General features: G+C 39.0%; 2 non-coding genes across 2 annotated transcripts; both read right to left on the minus strand.

Moving 5' to 3' along the window:
• Window positions 1-1,070: 1,070 nt before the first annotated feature.
• On the minus strand, window positions 1,071-1,145 carry Trnas-cga. The gene has a single exon. It is a non-coding gene; the product is annotated as a tRNA-Ser (tRNA).
• Window positions 1,146-1,371: 226 nt separating this feature from the next.
• Trnas-cga lies at window positions 1,372-1,446 on the minus strand. The gene has a single exon. It is a non-coding gene; the product is annotated as a tRNA-Ser (tRNA).
• Window positions 1,447-18,195: the final 16,749 nt, after the last annotated feature.

Below are 18,195 nucleotides of genomic sequence, written 5' to 3' on the forward strand. Positions count from 1 at the left end.
ACAACAGAGCAAACCCACCACAGAGTCAGTCGAAGTTTTGAAGAATATTGGTAGGTAAGTCGTCACAGAGCATACCCATTGTAGTCCTGGTAGAGATTATGGTATTGGTGGGCCACCAGAGGTGCAGACCCACTGCAGTCCTTGTAGAAATAATGGTATTGGTGAGTCAGCAAGGGTGTAGACCCACTGTAGTCCTTGTAGAAGTAATGGTATTGGTGGGTCATCAAAGATGCAGACCCACTGTAGTCCTTGTAGAGATGGCCAGCAGCCATCTGTTGTGACTGTGCAGGTGCACAATCACCATTGAAGAGTCTTGCGAATAATATAGCAAGTCCATAACTACCACTTGTGCACTCACAAAGTTTTTGGAATTGTCCTTAGAACCAGCAATGCTGTTATCCAGTCCCTTGCAGAATTATTAACACACGTGCAAACACTAACAGTCCCTACTTCTCACATATTGTCCATATACTATGACCAACAGAAACGTGTGCAGTGAAATGTAACTTAATTTGAAGAACTGGTGTCTATACAGTTATAAATTTACAACATGAAAATAAAATTACAAAGGTACAAAATACATCATTAAAGAACATAACAATACAGATAACATTTGTAGTACAGGCTTTACAAAAGAATCGAAATAACATATCCATCAGAGTTACAGGAATTATGACATAAGTAAATATATAAAATAATGAGAATAGTTTTCGAAACATTAATTTCACACACGAACATTGAAATAGAACAGAATTGTAAACAACTTTACAAAGAAAATAACATATTATTAATGCAACTTATATTTGAGGATAACAGTATTCCTCCTCATAGTGAATGTAGCTTAGTACTAGAAAAATTCTACAACATAAATCGTATTAGCTAAACACATAAAGACAGGAAAAACACAAATACACAAGAATACACACACATATAGCGGAATAATACAAAAGGAAAGGACAGGGTTTGTTTTACTGCAGTATTTTGCAAACAAAACTTCCTTTCCAGAATGAGATTTTCACTCTGCAGCGGAGTGTGCGCTGATATGAAACTTCCTGGCAGATTAAAACTGTGTGCCCGACCGAGACTCGAACTCGGGACCTTTGCCTTTCGCGGGCAAGTGCTCTACCAACTGAGCTACCGAAGCACGACTCACGCCCGGTACTCACAGCTTTACTTCTGCCAGTACCTCGTCTCCTACCTTCCAAACTTTACAGAAGCTCTCCTGCGAACCTTGCAGAACTAGCACTCCTGAAAGAAAGGATATTGCGGAGACATGGCTTAGCCACAGCCTGGGGGATGTTTCCAGAATGAGATATTTACTCTGCAGCGGAGTGTGCGCTGATATGAATCTTCCTGGCAGATTAAAACTGTGTGCCCGACCGAGACTCGAACTCGGGACCTTTGCCTTTCGCGGGCAAGTGCTCTACCAACTGAGCTACCGAAGCACGACTCACGCCCGGTACTCACAGCTTTACTTCTGCCAGTACCTCGTCTCCTACCTTCCAAACTTTACAGAAGCTCTCCTGCGAGCTTCTGTAAAGTTTGGAAGGTAGGAGACGAGGTACTGGCAGAAGTAAAGCTGTGAGTACCGGGCGTGAGTCGTGCTTCGGTAGCTCAGTTGGTAGAGCACTTGCCCGCGAAAGGCAAAGGTCCCGAGTTCGAGTCTCGGTCAGGCACACAGTTTAATCTGCCAGGAAGTTTCAAAACTTCCTTTACTTCTTGGAGATCTCCCTTCATTCATCATTATTCCCAAAAAGTCCTATCTATACCTGCTTTCTGTATTCTATTCATATTTCTTTCAATATAATTATTTCTCAGTCTACAATACTCATTTTGGCGCAAATCTTTTTCATATAACTTCGCAACGCATTCTTTACCTATTCTCCATAGTCAGTTTCTTATATAGTCTACCCCTCTTAAGCTAACTTAAATCTACTGAGCTCAGATGCTAAACTAAGGGATGAGGCAATGCAGCAGCACAAAACAATTAACGCAAACAGCAATGAAAAAAAAATGGAAATTTGCAATGCAAGCTACAGTAAATCTAAATTACCAAGCAATTCAACATTACAACTAATATGAGGCAATGCGCAGCAAACAAGAAAAATAAATCTGGCTTAGCAGAGTGACACAAATTGAAATTCAGTAGCACTATGCCTGGCAACCAACAACAGAAAATGAAATAACTTACACCTAAACATGACAAAGCTCAAGCAGAAAAAATAGTACACTAAAAATGGCCATGTCTAATACCTATGTCACATCTTAATACTAGAGTGATGCATCACAATTTATTCTACAAAAGAAATTACCAAGTACTTGAAAAGAAAATTATGAATGCAGTTCCTGTGAAGGTAAATGTCGTTTTGTGCTCCCTCATTTTTTTGAAAAAAAATATTATTTACTTGATCTGTAGACAGAAAATATTTATATTAGTACATCTATAAAATTTTATTTTAACCAATACTGCAGTGCAGCTAGAAACTAGATATCAAATGAAATAAGCAACTATGTACAAAGTAAAGCATAAGAACATCATTCAGTAGTCATTAGGCATTTCATAAGTTAGTAGAAAAATCTCTCAACTAGAGAGACAGTAGTCATAATCAGGTGTATAGACATAAAAATATTTCTTGTCATTTCATTAGGCATTTCAGTAAATCATAAATTAAGAGCTCCACAGTGTAATCATATGTTATCAAGTTCGACCGTGTCGTTTTTCCGATGCTTTCTACGAAGGAACGTCAATAGCGAGGATAATGGCGTCCCTTTTTTTTCCACCTGTGCCTCTGGAAGGCACACGCTAATGGCTTTTTTTTAAGGCGACTGTCGCCCAGCTGGGTGCCCACGACGCATTAGGTGAAGGTGGTCACTTAACTTTCTTACCGAAATATTTACGACACCAGTTTCCGCTACAGTGACAGTCTCATATAAAAATATTTCGATGGTCAAGAATTTGGGTTACAAATCTGTAGAAACAAAATCCTATAAATATAACAGTGTCCAAAAAATTTTCGCCAGCATTGTGATACATTCACGCATATACACACATTTCATAACTCTTAAAGTACGATTCTTGGTTTCCAACAACCTTTTTCACAAACCAGAGTCCCTAACCACTACTCATTATTCCTTACCTTATTCGTCGACACTTCATCTATGTAAGTAGGCTGTTTAGGTTTTCTTATTGGTAACGCCACGTAGCGCTCTGTATGTAAATCACTGGCTGTGCTGTGTGCAGTCTGTGGCTGGTTTGCATTGTGTCCAACTGTTGCTGTGTTTGTCTCTGGTGTTGTTCCATTGTGTCTTAACTTTTCAAGCTTTTGTCCCATTTGTTGCATTAATTGTAATGACAATGCACTGGTGTCTGAAACATGTTCCTCAGTGCTTTTCGGCAGTGAATTTGCACTGGCAACATTCACATTTTGACAAGCGGAAAATGTGTCTTGACTCATTTGAAAAAATGGTGAGGACGCAAAACCTGAATCTACAGTATTTGCAAATTTGTGTCCTGTCATTTCGGATTCCTGAGGCGAGCTGTTGCCGAGCGATCGATCGATAATGCTTCCCTGTTCACTACCTGTTTCACTGTCTACGCCATTGTTTGCAGCCCGCTCCATTTCCCTATGCACAGTTACCAAATTACTACTTTGAACGTCTGTTAATTCATTACACAGTGGTGCTGGCAAGCTACGCTCGTCGTCACTATTATTTCTGTTTACTTTGGAGCCTAGTGTTACATTTTTCACACGCCATTATTGTCACAATATTTCACACGATAACACAGAAAAGCACAATTTGAAGAGCAAAAATAAGAGAACACATTAACATAGCACTGAAAATAATATGTAGTTAATTGCAAGCGCAGCTGCGAAATACTTGGTGCAAATCTACATGCATGCCACAACTGTTTTACTGTACAACAATGAAAGTCTGCAACTATAAAGGAGATTCTCTCTACAATTACGCGCTAGCAATAAACAATAGCTGCACTAATTACACAAACCACAAGAAAAAAATCAGAAGATTCCAGTGAGGTATCCTCGGCTAAGGGTCAACATATGAAACGTCCCCTTTGAAAAATTGTACAGGACTGTCCTTAAACTGACATACAATATTTTTAGCGCAACGCAATCTGACTTTCAAAAATCCCTGCAAAAGAATGGCCCTGACTAACATTAACCTATACATTTCACAAATCACTTACCTCACAAAAATCTTGGTTACTCGAACTACTGCAATACAGTGAGCACCACTACTGCCAGCTAAATAAAAGATTCAAACTACGGAAGGCACTAACTACTGATAGGGATAGTTGGCAAATGAAAGATATTAATAGAGAACAAACAATGTATTTACCTTAATAGTCATAATATATATAGCAGTTCATGTTGCATGGGGGCTTAATTAAATTTATGATTGAATGAAAATGATTTTTAATTTTAGTATGTCCGTCTGTCCGATTACGTAAGTCTCGTAATCGGTTGGCCCTGACTAGTATTATTACGCTATCTGACTGCAACAAACAATGTAAGTAGATTTTCGTAAACACAATTAATTAATTAAGTCCCCAGCAACTATAAAACCTACAAAATCCAAGCACAAGAGTAACTGTTCTGTATGTGGGAGTGTGACTCAACGCCCACATCTGGCACGGTTCTTTTCCAACAAGACAAGAATTTTTAAATACCAACTATACTGACGTGACAAAAGAAATTTAGAAAAACTATAATTACGCAAGAAAATCACAATTACACTCTAATCCAAGAACACAAGCCAGATGCTTTGTTGACTGAACCTGAAGTGACACATTATTTCAGATACACAACCAATAAAAGAACATTGTAAGTTTTACCTTCATATATATTGACGAAATGCACTCATTACAATAACATCTGCTATCTCTCCCATCAAATAACTGCATAAGACATGGAACAACACTCTTTACTACAACATCTTACTCCAACTTCACGACAAGCAGTGCCCACTAGCACATCTCGGTACGAACTCTTAACACATACTGACCTCTACGAGCTCTCTACTAGCACTGACTGCCATGAACTCTAAACAAGCACTGTCTCTATGAGTTCTTAACACACACTGACCTCTACGATCTCTCGACAGACACTGCCCTCTACGAGCTCTCTACTAGCACTGTCTGCCATGAGCTCTTAACCCGCACTGTCTTTCACGAACTCTCAACAAGCACTGTGGAGGCGGCTTAATAGTACTCTTTGGCGCAATCTCTGGCGCAGTGGCACAGTGTAGCCACCTTTCATATGCCCCTCCTCTACAGGCCAGAATTTGATGGTATTTTTGCCAGCATTGGTGGTGAAAATACCACCAAATTCGTCCAAAAAAATACAGACAAAAATAAAAGATAATATTAATACCTAAATATCACATAATTAGTTAAAAATTTTGGCTTTACACTGACCTTTCACTAACCTAATATATGAAATACAGTAAGCAATACAACTTCTTTTCATACATGTGGCTTTACATAATAGTTTACACAATATACAAAAAATCAGTTTATACAAATGTTCACATAAAATGCTTTCAATGATTAGTTTATACAAACAAAAAAAAAAAAAAGACACTAACAGGTGACATCTTTTCAGTAGAAGCAGTTCATCAGTTGCACCCATTAAAGTTTAGCAGGTACACCCAGCAACAAGTCACATTAGTTCAGTAGAGGCAGTTCATCAGTGGCACCCAGCAATGTTGAGTAGGTGCAGACAGCAACAAGTGACTTCATTTCAGTAGAAACAGTTCATCAGTTGCACCCAGCAAAGTTGAGCAGGTGCAGACAGCAACAAGTGACTTCATTTCAGTAGAAACAGTTCATCAGTTGCACCCAGCAAAGTTGAGCAGGTGCAGACAGCAACAAGTGACTTCATTTCAGTAGAAACAGTTCATCAGTTGCACCCATCAATGTTGAGTTGGTGCAGATACCAACAAGTGACACCATTTCAGTAGGAGTAGTCCATCAGTTGCACCCAGCAATGTTGAGCAGGTGCAGACAGCAACAAGTGACATTATTTCAGTAGAAGCAGTCCATCAGTGGCACCCAGTAAAGTTGAGAGCAGGTGCAGACACCAACAAGTGACACCATTTCAGTAGAAGCAGTCCATCAGAGGCACCCAGCAATGTTGAGAGCAGGTGCAGACACCAACAAGTGACCATCATTTCAGCAGAAGCAGTTCCATCTGTGGCACCCAGTAAAGTTGCAGAGGTACACACAGCAACAAGTCACATTAGTTCAGTAGAAGCAGTTCATCAGTGGCACCCAGCAATGTTGAGTTGGTGCAGACAGCAACAAGTGACATCATTTCAGTAAAAACAGTTCATCAGTTGCACCCAGCAATGTTGAGCAGGTGCAGACACCAACAAGTGACATCATTTCAGTAGAAGCAGTCCATCAGTTGCACCCAGCAATGTTGAGTAGGTGCAGACACCAACAAGTGACATCATTTCAGTAGAAACAGTTCCATTTGTGGCACCCAGTAAAGTTGCAGAGGTACACACAGCAACAAGTCACATTAGTTCAGCAGAAGCAGTTCATCAGTTGCACCCAGCAATGTTAAGCAGGTACAGACAGCAACAAGTGACATTATTTCAGTAGAAGCAGTTCCATCTGTGGCACCCAGTAATATTGAGAGCAGGTGCAGACAGCAAAAAGTCACATCTCTCAGCAGAAGCAGTTCGATAAAATTCACTAGCACTGATCACACTGTTCATCAGCAGAAATTAAACATGACTAAATGTCACACATCATGTTGAAAAGTGCAGGTAACAGTTCAGAATATTTATCTTCACTAATCAGACAGTTCAGGCATGAACAATAGTTTGAATGCACATACAAATGCTTTTACAGTAACATACAAATCATAACAAACACACAAATGATATCAGATAATTGTCCTATTAACTATTACAATACACAAATACCAGTAAACCTATAATATTCATGGGTGTCAGTGCAAGCCACTACCAACAAATAAAATAATATTTAGGAGATAGGTGGTTAGGATTAGTAAAGGAAAACACACAGAACACACTCACTCATCTTTCATTCACATTAAATACTACTGTGTAATTGAATAGTGTTAACTGTGTAAATGAAATTCTGTCTAAATCTGATGTTCATCATGTGTATCAAGTAGTAGTGGCAGCAATGTATAACAGTCAATAATAGTTAGTCAACGTCATAGTCATCATGTCAAGACCAATGTTTGCCAAGCCAGATTAAAATGTACTGTTGCTGAACAACTGTCAGTGAGCCAAGATATGCAATTACTTCCTCTCTTCAAAAAAGGTATATACTGCTTAGTTATTTAACAAAGTGTGTGTATAGACCATCTTCCTTCTATTTTAATGTTCTAGTCTGCTATCTTCATCCTCCTTGTTCCATAAGACCAACAACAAAAAAAAAAATGCATCTCACTTACTTTACCTCTTATCCACCAAAACTCCAATAATCATCAGCATCACATAATCTCAATAATACCTCAATAATACCTCTTCAATACGTCTTATCATCAATATCATTTACCTTACCTCTTGTCCACAAAAACTCCAATAATCATCAACTTCATATAATCTCTATACCTCAATAATACGTCGATAAATATAAACCTCAGCACCAATATCATTTCACTTCCATAACAACTCTTTCCTCTAGTCAGTCTCCTCGAACAAGTACAGATAAAATCCTAATGCAACTTCAATTCAGCATCCCATACAATCCGAAGACACAGTGTCCACACACAACCTCTGTGTAATCCATGTGACCCAAATTTTCTACTCATTATAAATTATAAGATACATTTTGGTTCCTTGTCCATCATTAAATAAAAGAAATGCATACCTGACCTCTAACAGACTTAGTTCGAATAACTCTCAGTAATTAAGTACGATTACGGAGTGTGAATAATCATAATGTTTCACAGTGTGTACACCACTTCAAGAATTATGGCAGAAGCAAACATGTGGAGTATTTCTTGTGTCAAGTGTCACTTCCTATTTCAATTGCTTACGAAAAATGCAGTGTAATACTGTCAATGGTCTAAACCTAGTAATGGTATGTCATGTCGTTAGCTTCCTTCCTATTAGCATAAATTTATACAGCTTCCATAAAACCTCAACTCATGTGACTTCTATGACTTTCTTGTACTAATGTCGTTCGTCGAATTATAGCAGTTAATTTTCTTTATCTTAAAAATATAAGGCACTGAGCGTAAGCAAAACAAGCAATAGCGAGTAAATATACCAGTAGAGAACAGAATGTCAACAAGTGTATGCAGCACAATTCTTACAACGAGGCTCTGCCAAGCGAACAATCTATAATTAATACCATAGTGTAACCTGAACTCTATGTTCGTACACTGTACATCAGCATTGCTATACACCAAATTAAAGAGTAGTTATGGCAACAAAACAGAAATGTGTAAATATGTAATCCATGCAAAAAGCAGCAAATATATATCTTACGTAATAAACAGGTCATTAGCATCATATCAGCATAAGCAAATAAATGTTCATATGTCATCTTAATAAGCAAACATGAAGGCGCAAGCAGATAAATCACAAAGTATAACTTACATAACTAAACTCATCAGCACAATAAATCAGGTTACAATTATAATTTAAATAAATAAGCACAGCAGGCACATAATTAAAAAAAAAAATGACATCAGTGAAAAAGCAGTGCAGCTAAGCGATGCATAATATACACAAATAACAACCCTGTTCATTAATCAATAATTGTCAAAATCAGTAAATGTATACAAGCACGTCGCTTCACAAGTAAATCCATAGAACATGAAATTAGCACAAAGTATGAATCACGTAATCGCGAGCAGCAAATTACGTCTAAAGCACGTACCTAAGTGGAAATATGTTACCTGAAAAATGAACTCAATTAACAGTTACCTTTTTTAGTTAATTAGTTTCTTCTTGGAAATTACATTCTTCCTGAAATTTTCTCGATAGCAGGTCGTCTTAACGTCGGACACGCACAGAATTTACCTGAAGTTCTTAAATACTTTATAGAACCGTATCCTGAAAAATACTGAATGTTAATAACAGAATTCATCAAGTCACTATAGCTTTATACTGAATTTAGTCGGAGAAATTAGACTGTGTATTTGTTTACGGCTGTCAGTGCATTCGCACTGAGCGCTCGATCAGCTGTAGGCGCGTGACGTAGGAAGCTATTGTTCGCGGTCAACGACTGCCTTGTGCGGCGCGCAGACTTGACTGTTGCTTTGAGTATGTGCCGCCGCCAAAACACAGCGCGGTATCCTTGTACTCTCTGCGTGTTTACATGTAGCTGTTAGTTTCTCAAAAGTGTCATTCCACAAAAATTTTAACGTTTGATATATGATGTATTCCTTTAGAGCGTCGTGATTTAAGAGTTTCTACTTCGACAATGTTATCATGAATAATTTTGCGAATTCTATATGGACCGTTATAAAGCAGAAAAAATTTGCGACACAAGCCTTTTCCTTTATGAGACAAACGATGAGACTTAATTAACACCTTCTGACCAACTGACAAGATTTTTAAACGACCAGGACGCTTAGCTGATTTCTCTCTTCTAGCAGCCGCAGATGCAATATTTTGCAGAGCCAGGTTGACAACTTCAGAATGCCGCAGTTTCCGTGAAGGCGGAAAAGGAATGATTTCAGATATGCGATTTGTTGGTACCTTATTTTTTTTTTAATATCAATAGAGGCGGTAAAGAAGTTGAATCATTAGGAAGTTGTCCGCCCCAGTAGCTGAGTGGTCAGCGTGACGGATTGCCGTCCTCTGGGCCCGGGTTCGATTCCCGGCTGGGTCGGAGATTTTCTCCGCTCAGGGACTGGGTGTTGTGTTGTGTTCATCATCATTTCATCCCCATCCGGCGTGCAGGTCGCCCAATGTGGCGCCGAATGTAATAAGACCTGCGATATGGCGGCCGGACCTGCCCCGCGAGGGGCCTCCCGGCCAATGACGCCAAACGCTCATCATCATTAGGAAGTTCATTCAGAATGTTTTGAAAAATATGAAGATACTGATCCCAAGTTCTGTGATTCTGATGACAATAAAGTCGACACAATTTATTGATTTCCTTCATCCATCTCTCTGAAGCGTTAGATTGAGGGTGAAAAAGTGAAATGAAGATTGGTTTAATTTTACGACGCTGTAGAATACGAACCCAAATTTTAGAGCGAAACTGTGATCCATTATCTGATATAACCTTGTCAATATGACCAACTTCTTTAAGAAAATGTTTGATGAAAGCGTTAGATACTGAACGAGCTGTTGCTTTGCGTAAAGGTGTAAAACACACATATTTTGACGTCAACTCCACTGCTACGAAAATGTACGCAAAACCATTAGTAGAACGAACCACTGGACCAAACAAATCGACTGCAGCCATTTCCTTTAATTTCGCTGGAATGATGGGAAACAACGGTGCTCTGTGAGAAATCGTTGGAGGCTTAGCCATTTGACATAATTTGCATTTGGCAAGAACAGATCGGATACGTTTTTCCATATTACTGAAGTAACAATTTTCTCGTAATTTGTGAAAGCATTTTCGGGGACCAAAGTGTGCATAACTGAGATGCGTATACCAAATCAATTTATTGACCCACTCATCAGGAATACAAACTAACCAAACGGAGTTGTCGACCGATTTTCGTTTAAAAAGAATGTCATTGCGAACTAAATAATGCTGTCTAATCGCCACGCTTTCCTTTCTCCTCCACTTGTCCTTAATGTCCTTCCAGATTGGATCCTTATTTTGCTCCTTAGCGATATCCTGGAGCGAAGACGAAATAAAGTTCTCAAACGCAACACCTTGAATATACATCAAACAATAATTGTCTTCCTTGCAGTCCTCTTCAGCACTTTGTTTCAAACCCATAGGTGCACGTGATAAAGCATCGGCAACAATATTAGAAGAACCCTGTATGTAAACAATACTAAAGTCAAATTCCTGTAGGTACAACGCCCATCGTGACAATCTGCCATGAGTTAATTTTGTTGACATAAGAAATTCCAGAGCTCGATGATCGGTGTAAACCTTAGTATGTCTGCCAAACAAAAATGTGCGAAATTTTGTGAAAGCCCAAACAACAGCCAAAGCTTCAAGTTCCGTAATCGAATAATTCTTTTCGGATTTAGAGAGAACGCGACTTCCAAATGCAATAGTCTTCTGTACTACAACGCCGTTTTCTTCTATCTCTTGAAATAAATGTGCACCTAGGCCCTTGTATGATGAGTCCGTCGCCAAACAAAATTCTTTAGATAAATCCGGATGTGAAAGAAGTGGAGCAGCAACTAAAGCATCACGAAGCTGTTCAAATTCTGACTGAGCTTCCTCATCCCAACACCAATTAGATTTCTTTCCGGATAGTTCACATAAACGAGGTGTGGCCAAATCGTCCAATTTAACAAAGCGTCGAAGAAAATTACAGACACCAAGGAAACTACGAACATCACGTTTTGTAGTAGGAACAGCATAATTACGAATAGCATCTAATTTCTCTGGATCAGGAAGAATACCTTCTGTAGAAATAATGTGACCGAGAAATTTCACCTGAGAACGACCAAATTCAGATTTTTCCAAGTTCACTGTCATGCCAACTCGTGCAAAAATACGTAATAATGAATCCAAAATTTTGTTGTGCTCACTCCAAGAACGTTTAGCGATAAGAATGTCGTCAACATAAGAAGTAATATTGTCACGAAGACAAACAGGTAAAATTTCATTTAGGCTACGAATAAATGCTGCTGAAGATACAGTAAGTCCAAACGGTAATTTCCGAAACTGTTAACAGTTACCAAAGGCTAAAAAGGCAGTATATTTTCTACAATCAGGGTGGAGTTCTATTTGCCAAAAACTTGCGCGCATGTCAATCGTGGACAAAACTTTAATTCCATGGAAATGTTGAAGAAGTTCATCTAAATTTTGTGGGCGGTCAGTTTCAGGAATAATGGTATTATTTATCTGTCTGGAATCCAGAACCAGACGAATTGATCCATCCTTTTTAAGAACAACGTGTAATGGGCTAGTATAAGGACTGACTGCAGGCTCAATAATGCCCTGATCTAACATGTACTGAAGTTCATTCTTAACCTTGTCTCTGTAAGCCAAAGGAATAGCGTACGTTTTCCCGCGAAATGGTGTGTGTTCTTTTACTTTAAATAAATATTGTAAGCCTTTTATAGTTCCTGTGTGATGACTAAACACTGTAGCATGTGAAGTCAAAATGTGGTGCAGCTCTTCTCTTGCAACGTCATCTGGCACTTCAGCTTTCTTAACCTTATCATGAATTAATTCTTCGCTATTAATTATATCATCCATCGCGTCTCTGTATCTATTGTCATTATCATGAATAAACACATTGTCGTCATAATGCTCAACGAAAACATCAGAAGTAAGAAACCTTAAACATTTTGCATCTGGTTCAGATCTTGTTAAACACTCGAAAAATTTTAAACATTTCGGCATTCCAGCAACAGTCAAATTTACACTTCCTTCTTTAAAGTTCAAAATTGCCTTATGTGCGTTAAGAAACTCCATACCTAATATAATTTGTGTACTGAGTAATGGAACAATAATAAAATTTGCAGAAAATTCGTATCCTTCACAAATGAAATTTAAATTGGTCTGTTGTCTGACCTCCACACTTTTTCCAGAAATCGCACCTCGAATTGTAGTTTTAGAAATAGGTAACACAGGACAAGCAATAGTTCTTTCACATATACGAAAAACTGATTCACTAATGACATTCAATGGGCTCCCAGAATCTAAAACTGCAGTGAACTTATTCTTACCCACACATACTTCAATAACAGGATGTAAAAATGCGTCTACATTATTTTCCTTTTCATCTAACAAAATGTCTCTCATGTCTTCCAGGCGTACGTAGTGTAAAGTCGTAGTGTCATTACTTTCTGAACCGTCTATATTGCTGCCAGAAGCCGAAGCTACAAGTCATTGTCGATTGTTTGCGTCACGTCTTTGAGTATTCGCGTCATTTCGCGGATCCATTTCTACGATTTGCACTTGTCTCTCAGAAGTTCTGTCACGTGAAGGATGCCAATTAGGTCCTTCCTGTCTGTTAGATGCAAATTCTTGGCTGTGTCTGTTATTAAAATTTCTGTTTTCCTGTCTGTCTGCATAACTACTTCTTGTGTAATTTCGACTGTCATTTCTGAAATTATTGTTGTATCTACTACCCTGATTATTTCTGTAGTAAGAATTTCTATTACTGTATGAATAATTTCTGTCCTGATGATACCGATTACTGTTTCCGTATGATTGATCATTCCGGTACGAATTACCGCTATTGTCTGTGTAATTTCTGTTAGAACGTCTGTTATTGTCATAGGGCTGGTATCTGTTGTCCTGTCTGTTACGTCTATCGTTCTCAAAGTTACTCACATAACGCCCGTTCCGATCACTATCTCTTTTCTCTGGAAATCTATTGTAAATACTGTTACTGAAAAAGTTACAAGAGGTCCCGTCGTCGTTGTCATACTCAAGTTCTTGCAACAAAGTCTTAAAAGTCTCAATGTCGTCTTTACATCTTCCGGCCAAAGCAATTTGTCTTATGGATTGTGGCAGCTTAGTTAAACAAATGCGAATTAATTCAGTCGGGCTATAAGGGTTGGACAGGAACTGATTCTTTCGAATCATGTCTTCAAAGTACTCTGCCGGCGTGCGGAACTCAGACTGTTTGAAATTACGCTGCATGATAAGACTGTGTTTGACTCTGTCTTGCGTGTTTTCGGACCAATATGCCGATAGAAATGCATGATAAAAATCATTTAGATTATTACAATCTCTAATGAGTGCGCGCATCCGCGTCGCCGGTTCGTTTTCTAAATATCCACACATAAATTCCAGTTTGTGGCTTAGTGGCCAATTTGGTGGAAGTGCGTACATAAATTGATCTAACCATGCACATGGATGTATGTCATTCTTAGAGTTGCGGAAGATCTTAAATTTCCGAACAGTCAAAAAGTGTTTATAGTCAAAGTTTTCGCCTCGTGGCGACAAAGACCTACCGCGTCTGTCCCAGTCCGAATGTCGATTATTGTAAAGTTCGCGCGCCTGGCGCTCTCTTGTTGCACCCCGTAAATGAAACAAATTATTTTCTTCAAACCCCTCTGCTACCTGTGATTCTAAATTTCTTCTGCTATCTTTTCCTACAATTTCGCCTTCGATCTGCTTGACTTGCTTCCGTAATGCCTCAAATTCCCTTTTCACGCGTTCATTAAATTTTCCCTGATTCTCAACATGCTTATTTATGTTCTGATACTCTTCGGTTTCTGCAAATGGTAATGGGGCTGTATCATCCGAATCTCTGTCCCCATGTAAACTAAGATTTGTCAATTTATCTGAAATTTCCTCAACTCTTTCCGATAAGTCACCTATTTTTTCTTTCTGTTTGTTTACATCTTCCGTAAGTGTCGCGACTCGGGTTTCAGTATTGACACATTTGGTAGTTAACTGTTCATATTGTCGTGTTAGATTATTTATTCTGTCATTTGGTACGGATTCCTCGATTCTTTCAAATATTTCTTCCTTATCCTTTGCACGTTGTAAATTTAACTCTGAAAATTTCTGTACTATCACGCGATCTCTTTCTTCCTGTTCTCTATCCTGTTCCCTTTGTCTGATTTCTACTGCAATTAATCTATTATTGTGAGAATTCAGAATCGGTTGTACTTCTTCCCTGAATTATTTCTTTAATTCATCTTTCATATTTTTGAAACATGTCCCTATTCGTGAATCTATCCGTGTTTCCAAAGTTCCCATCTCTGTTTTAAATTCAGATCCTAACCGAGTTTCCATTGTTCCCATATCAGTTTTTAATTCAGCCCGTAAAGTTCCCATCTCTGTTTTTAATTCAGATCCAAACCGTGTTTCCATTGTTCCCATCCGTGTTTCCATTGTTCCCATCTGTGTTTTAATTGTTCCCATCTGTAATCCCAGTGAGTCTAACTTTGTTCCCATATCAGTTTTTAATTCAGATTGAAAATTTAATATTACACTCATCAACTGCTCCATATTAAATTTTTCAGAATTCTTTTCGCCCCTAACATTTCCCACAAAACTAACTTCCTTCGTCACAGCTGTAAGGCTATCTGTGTTCGATACTATTTCAGAATCTTCTGTCGTTAATCTCAGATTCTGTGAATTTTCCGATTGAGAAAAATTTTGAAATGGTTCCGGACTGTCTTCCCGACTTATTAAATTATTTTCAACTCCATTATTCATCATACTGTTTTCCTCTGTTGGCGAGTTCGCCATGTTAACAATTTCGTTATTCTGACTATTCATCATTTTTGCCTGTTTCATTGACCGCGTAATCATTTACAAAATATACAAAAAATTCGTCACTGTTCGAAAATCACACACAATGACTCCTTATCTCCAACAGTACTATTCACACTAGATGTTTCCCTCAAACACGATTAACGAACAATTGAAATAATTGCACAAAATTGTCAAACGCGTATATAAGGCAATAAAAATTAAATTTTGAAAAATACCATTAGAAGAATGCCAATTACCAAATGTACACACTCAATACAGACTACAATCACTAAACTCAAAATTACTACAACAATACTACAGTCTACAATTTTCACAATCAGAAGAATCCAAGGGACGATCCGAAGCAGCGGTCGCCACGTGCATGGGGGCTTAATTAAATTTATGACTGAATGAAAATGATTTTTAATTTTAGTATGTCCGTCTGTCCGATTACGTAAGTCTCGTAATCGGTTGGCCCTGACTAGTATTATTACGCTATCTGACTGCAACAAACAATGTAAGTAGATTTTCGTAAACACAATTAATTAATTAAGTCCCCAGCAACTATAAAACCTACAAAATCCAAGCACAAGAGTAACTGTTCTGTATGTGGGAGTGTGACTCAACGCCCACATCTGGCACGGTTCTTTTCCAACAAGACAAGAATTTTTAAATACCAACCATACTGACGTGACAAAAGAAATTTAGAAAAACTATAATTACGCAAGAAAATCACAATTACACTCTAATCCAAGAACACAAGCCAGATGCTTTGTTGACTGAACCTGAAGTGACACATTATTTCAGATACACAACCAATAAAAGAACATTGTAAGTTTTACCTTCATATATATTGACGAAATGCACTCATTACAATAACATCTGCTATCTCTCCCATCAAATAACTGCATAAGACATGGAACAACACTCTTTACTACAACATCTTACTCCAACTTCACGACAAGCAGTGCCCACTAGCACATCTCGGTACGAACTCTTAACACATACTGACCTCTACGAGCTCTCTACTAGCACTGACTGCCATGAACTCTAAACAAGCACTGTCTCTATGAGTTCTTAACACACACTGACCTCTACGATCTCTCGACAGACACTGCCCTCTACGAGCTCTCTACTAGCACTGTCTGCCATGAGCTCTTAACCCGCACTGTCTTTCACGAACTCTCAACAAGCACTGTGGAGGCGGCTTAATAGTACTCTTTGGCGCAATCTCTGGCGCAGTGGCACAGTGTAGCCACCTTTCAATGTCAAATTACAAAACTCCGCCATCTCTCTCCCCACATCCACCACTGCTGGCGGCTCACCTCCAACTGCGCAACGCTACACGCTGTTCACATCCAGCTGCCGCTGCCCAACACTACAATGGCAGACAACAATGCAAACCAGCCACAGACTGCACACAGCACAGCCAGTGATTTACATACAGAGCGCTACGTGGCGTTACCAATAAGAAAACCTAAACAGCCTACTTACGCTTCCGCTGCTCACCAAATTCCCCAGACATGACCATTATTGAGCATATCTGGGATGCCTTGCAACGTACTGTCTAGAGGAGATCTAGAGAACTCCACCCCCCACCCCCGCACTCATACAGATCTATGGGCAGCTCTGCAATATTAATGTCAATTCGCTCCTACACTACCTCAGATATTAGACGAGTCCATGTCATGTCGTGTTGCGGCACTTCAGAGTACTCGCGGGGTCACTACACAATATTAGGCGGCTGTACCAGTTTCTTTAGCACTTCAGTATATAATGAAATTTTCTAAACATTAGGCTACACTCAGATCATTTACATTAAATATAAGTAATAGTTGGTTCATAATAAACCAGAAGTTTTGCACAAGTGTGCACACGGTCAATGTTATTTAAACAATTATTTATGCTTTCTTGGCATAAGCATCTTTTGGTTCGCTTTTCAATTGTGGTGTCCACTAAAACACGGGATTCACCACTTTTAAATTAGCATAGTTATTTAATAGCGCTTGCCATCAACATTGAAATAAAGTTACTGGCAAAATAGCAAACTCAGCAGTACGTAAATTCACAAGTACTCATGCACTATTCATTTTCTGCCTAAGTGTGGAGGATATGATATTCTGCCAAACGTTTGCATAATGAAATACATTGAAGAGCCAAAGAAACTGGTACACCTGCCTAACATCTTGTAGGGCCCCAGCGAGCACGCAGAAGTGCCGCAACACGACGTGGGATGAACGCGACTAATGCCTGAAGTAGCGCTGGAGGAAAATGACACCATAAATCGTGCAGGGCCTTCCATAAATCTGTACGAGTACATGGAGATTTCTTCTGAACAGCACGTTGCAAGGCAACACAGATATGCTTAACAATGTTCATGTCTGGGGAGTTTTGTGGCAAGTAGGAATGTGAAAACTCAGAAGAGTTTTACTGGAGCCACCTTGTAGCAATTCTGGACGTGTGGGGTGTAGCATTGCCCTGCTGGAATTGCCCAAGTCTGTCGGAATGCACAATGGGCATGAATGGATGCAGGTGATCAGGCAGAATACTTACGTATGTGTCACCTGTCAGAGTTGAACACTCCGCTGCTAATATGCAGGAGACTAGGCCGACCAGGCAACATGTTTCCACTCATGACGAGGTGCATTCAAGTTCTAAGGCCTCCGATTTTTTTTCTCCGGACTGGAAAGAGATAGAAACATGTGCATTGTTTTAAAATGAGGCCGCGTTCATTGTCAATACGTCCCAGAGATGGCAGCACCATACGGCAGATGGAATTTTACTTCCAGCGGCGAGAATGAGTACTGTTTTAAATACTTAAAATGGCGACGTTTTCCTTACTTGAACAGCGTGCAATCATTCGTTTTCTG

The sequence above is a fragment of the Schistocerca piceifrons genome, chromosome 9 (assembly GCF_021461385.2).
Source record: "Schistocerca piceifrons isolate TAMUIC-IGC-003096 chromosome 9, iqSchPice1.1, whole genome shotgun sequence".
NCBI lineage: Eukaryota > Metazoa > Arthropoda > Insecta > Orthoptera > Acrididae > Schistocerca > Schistocerca piceifrons.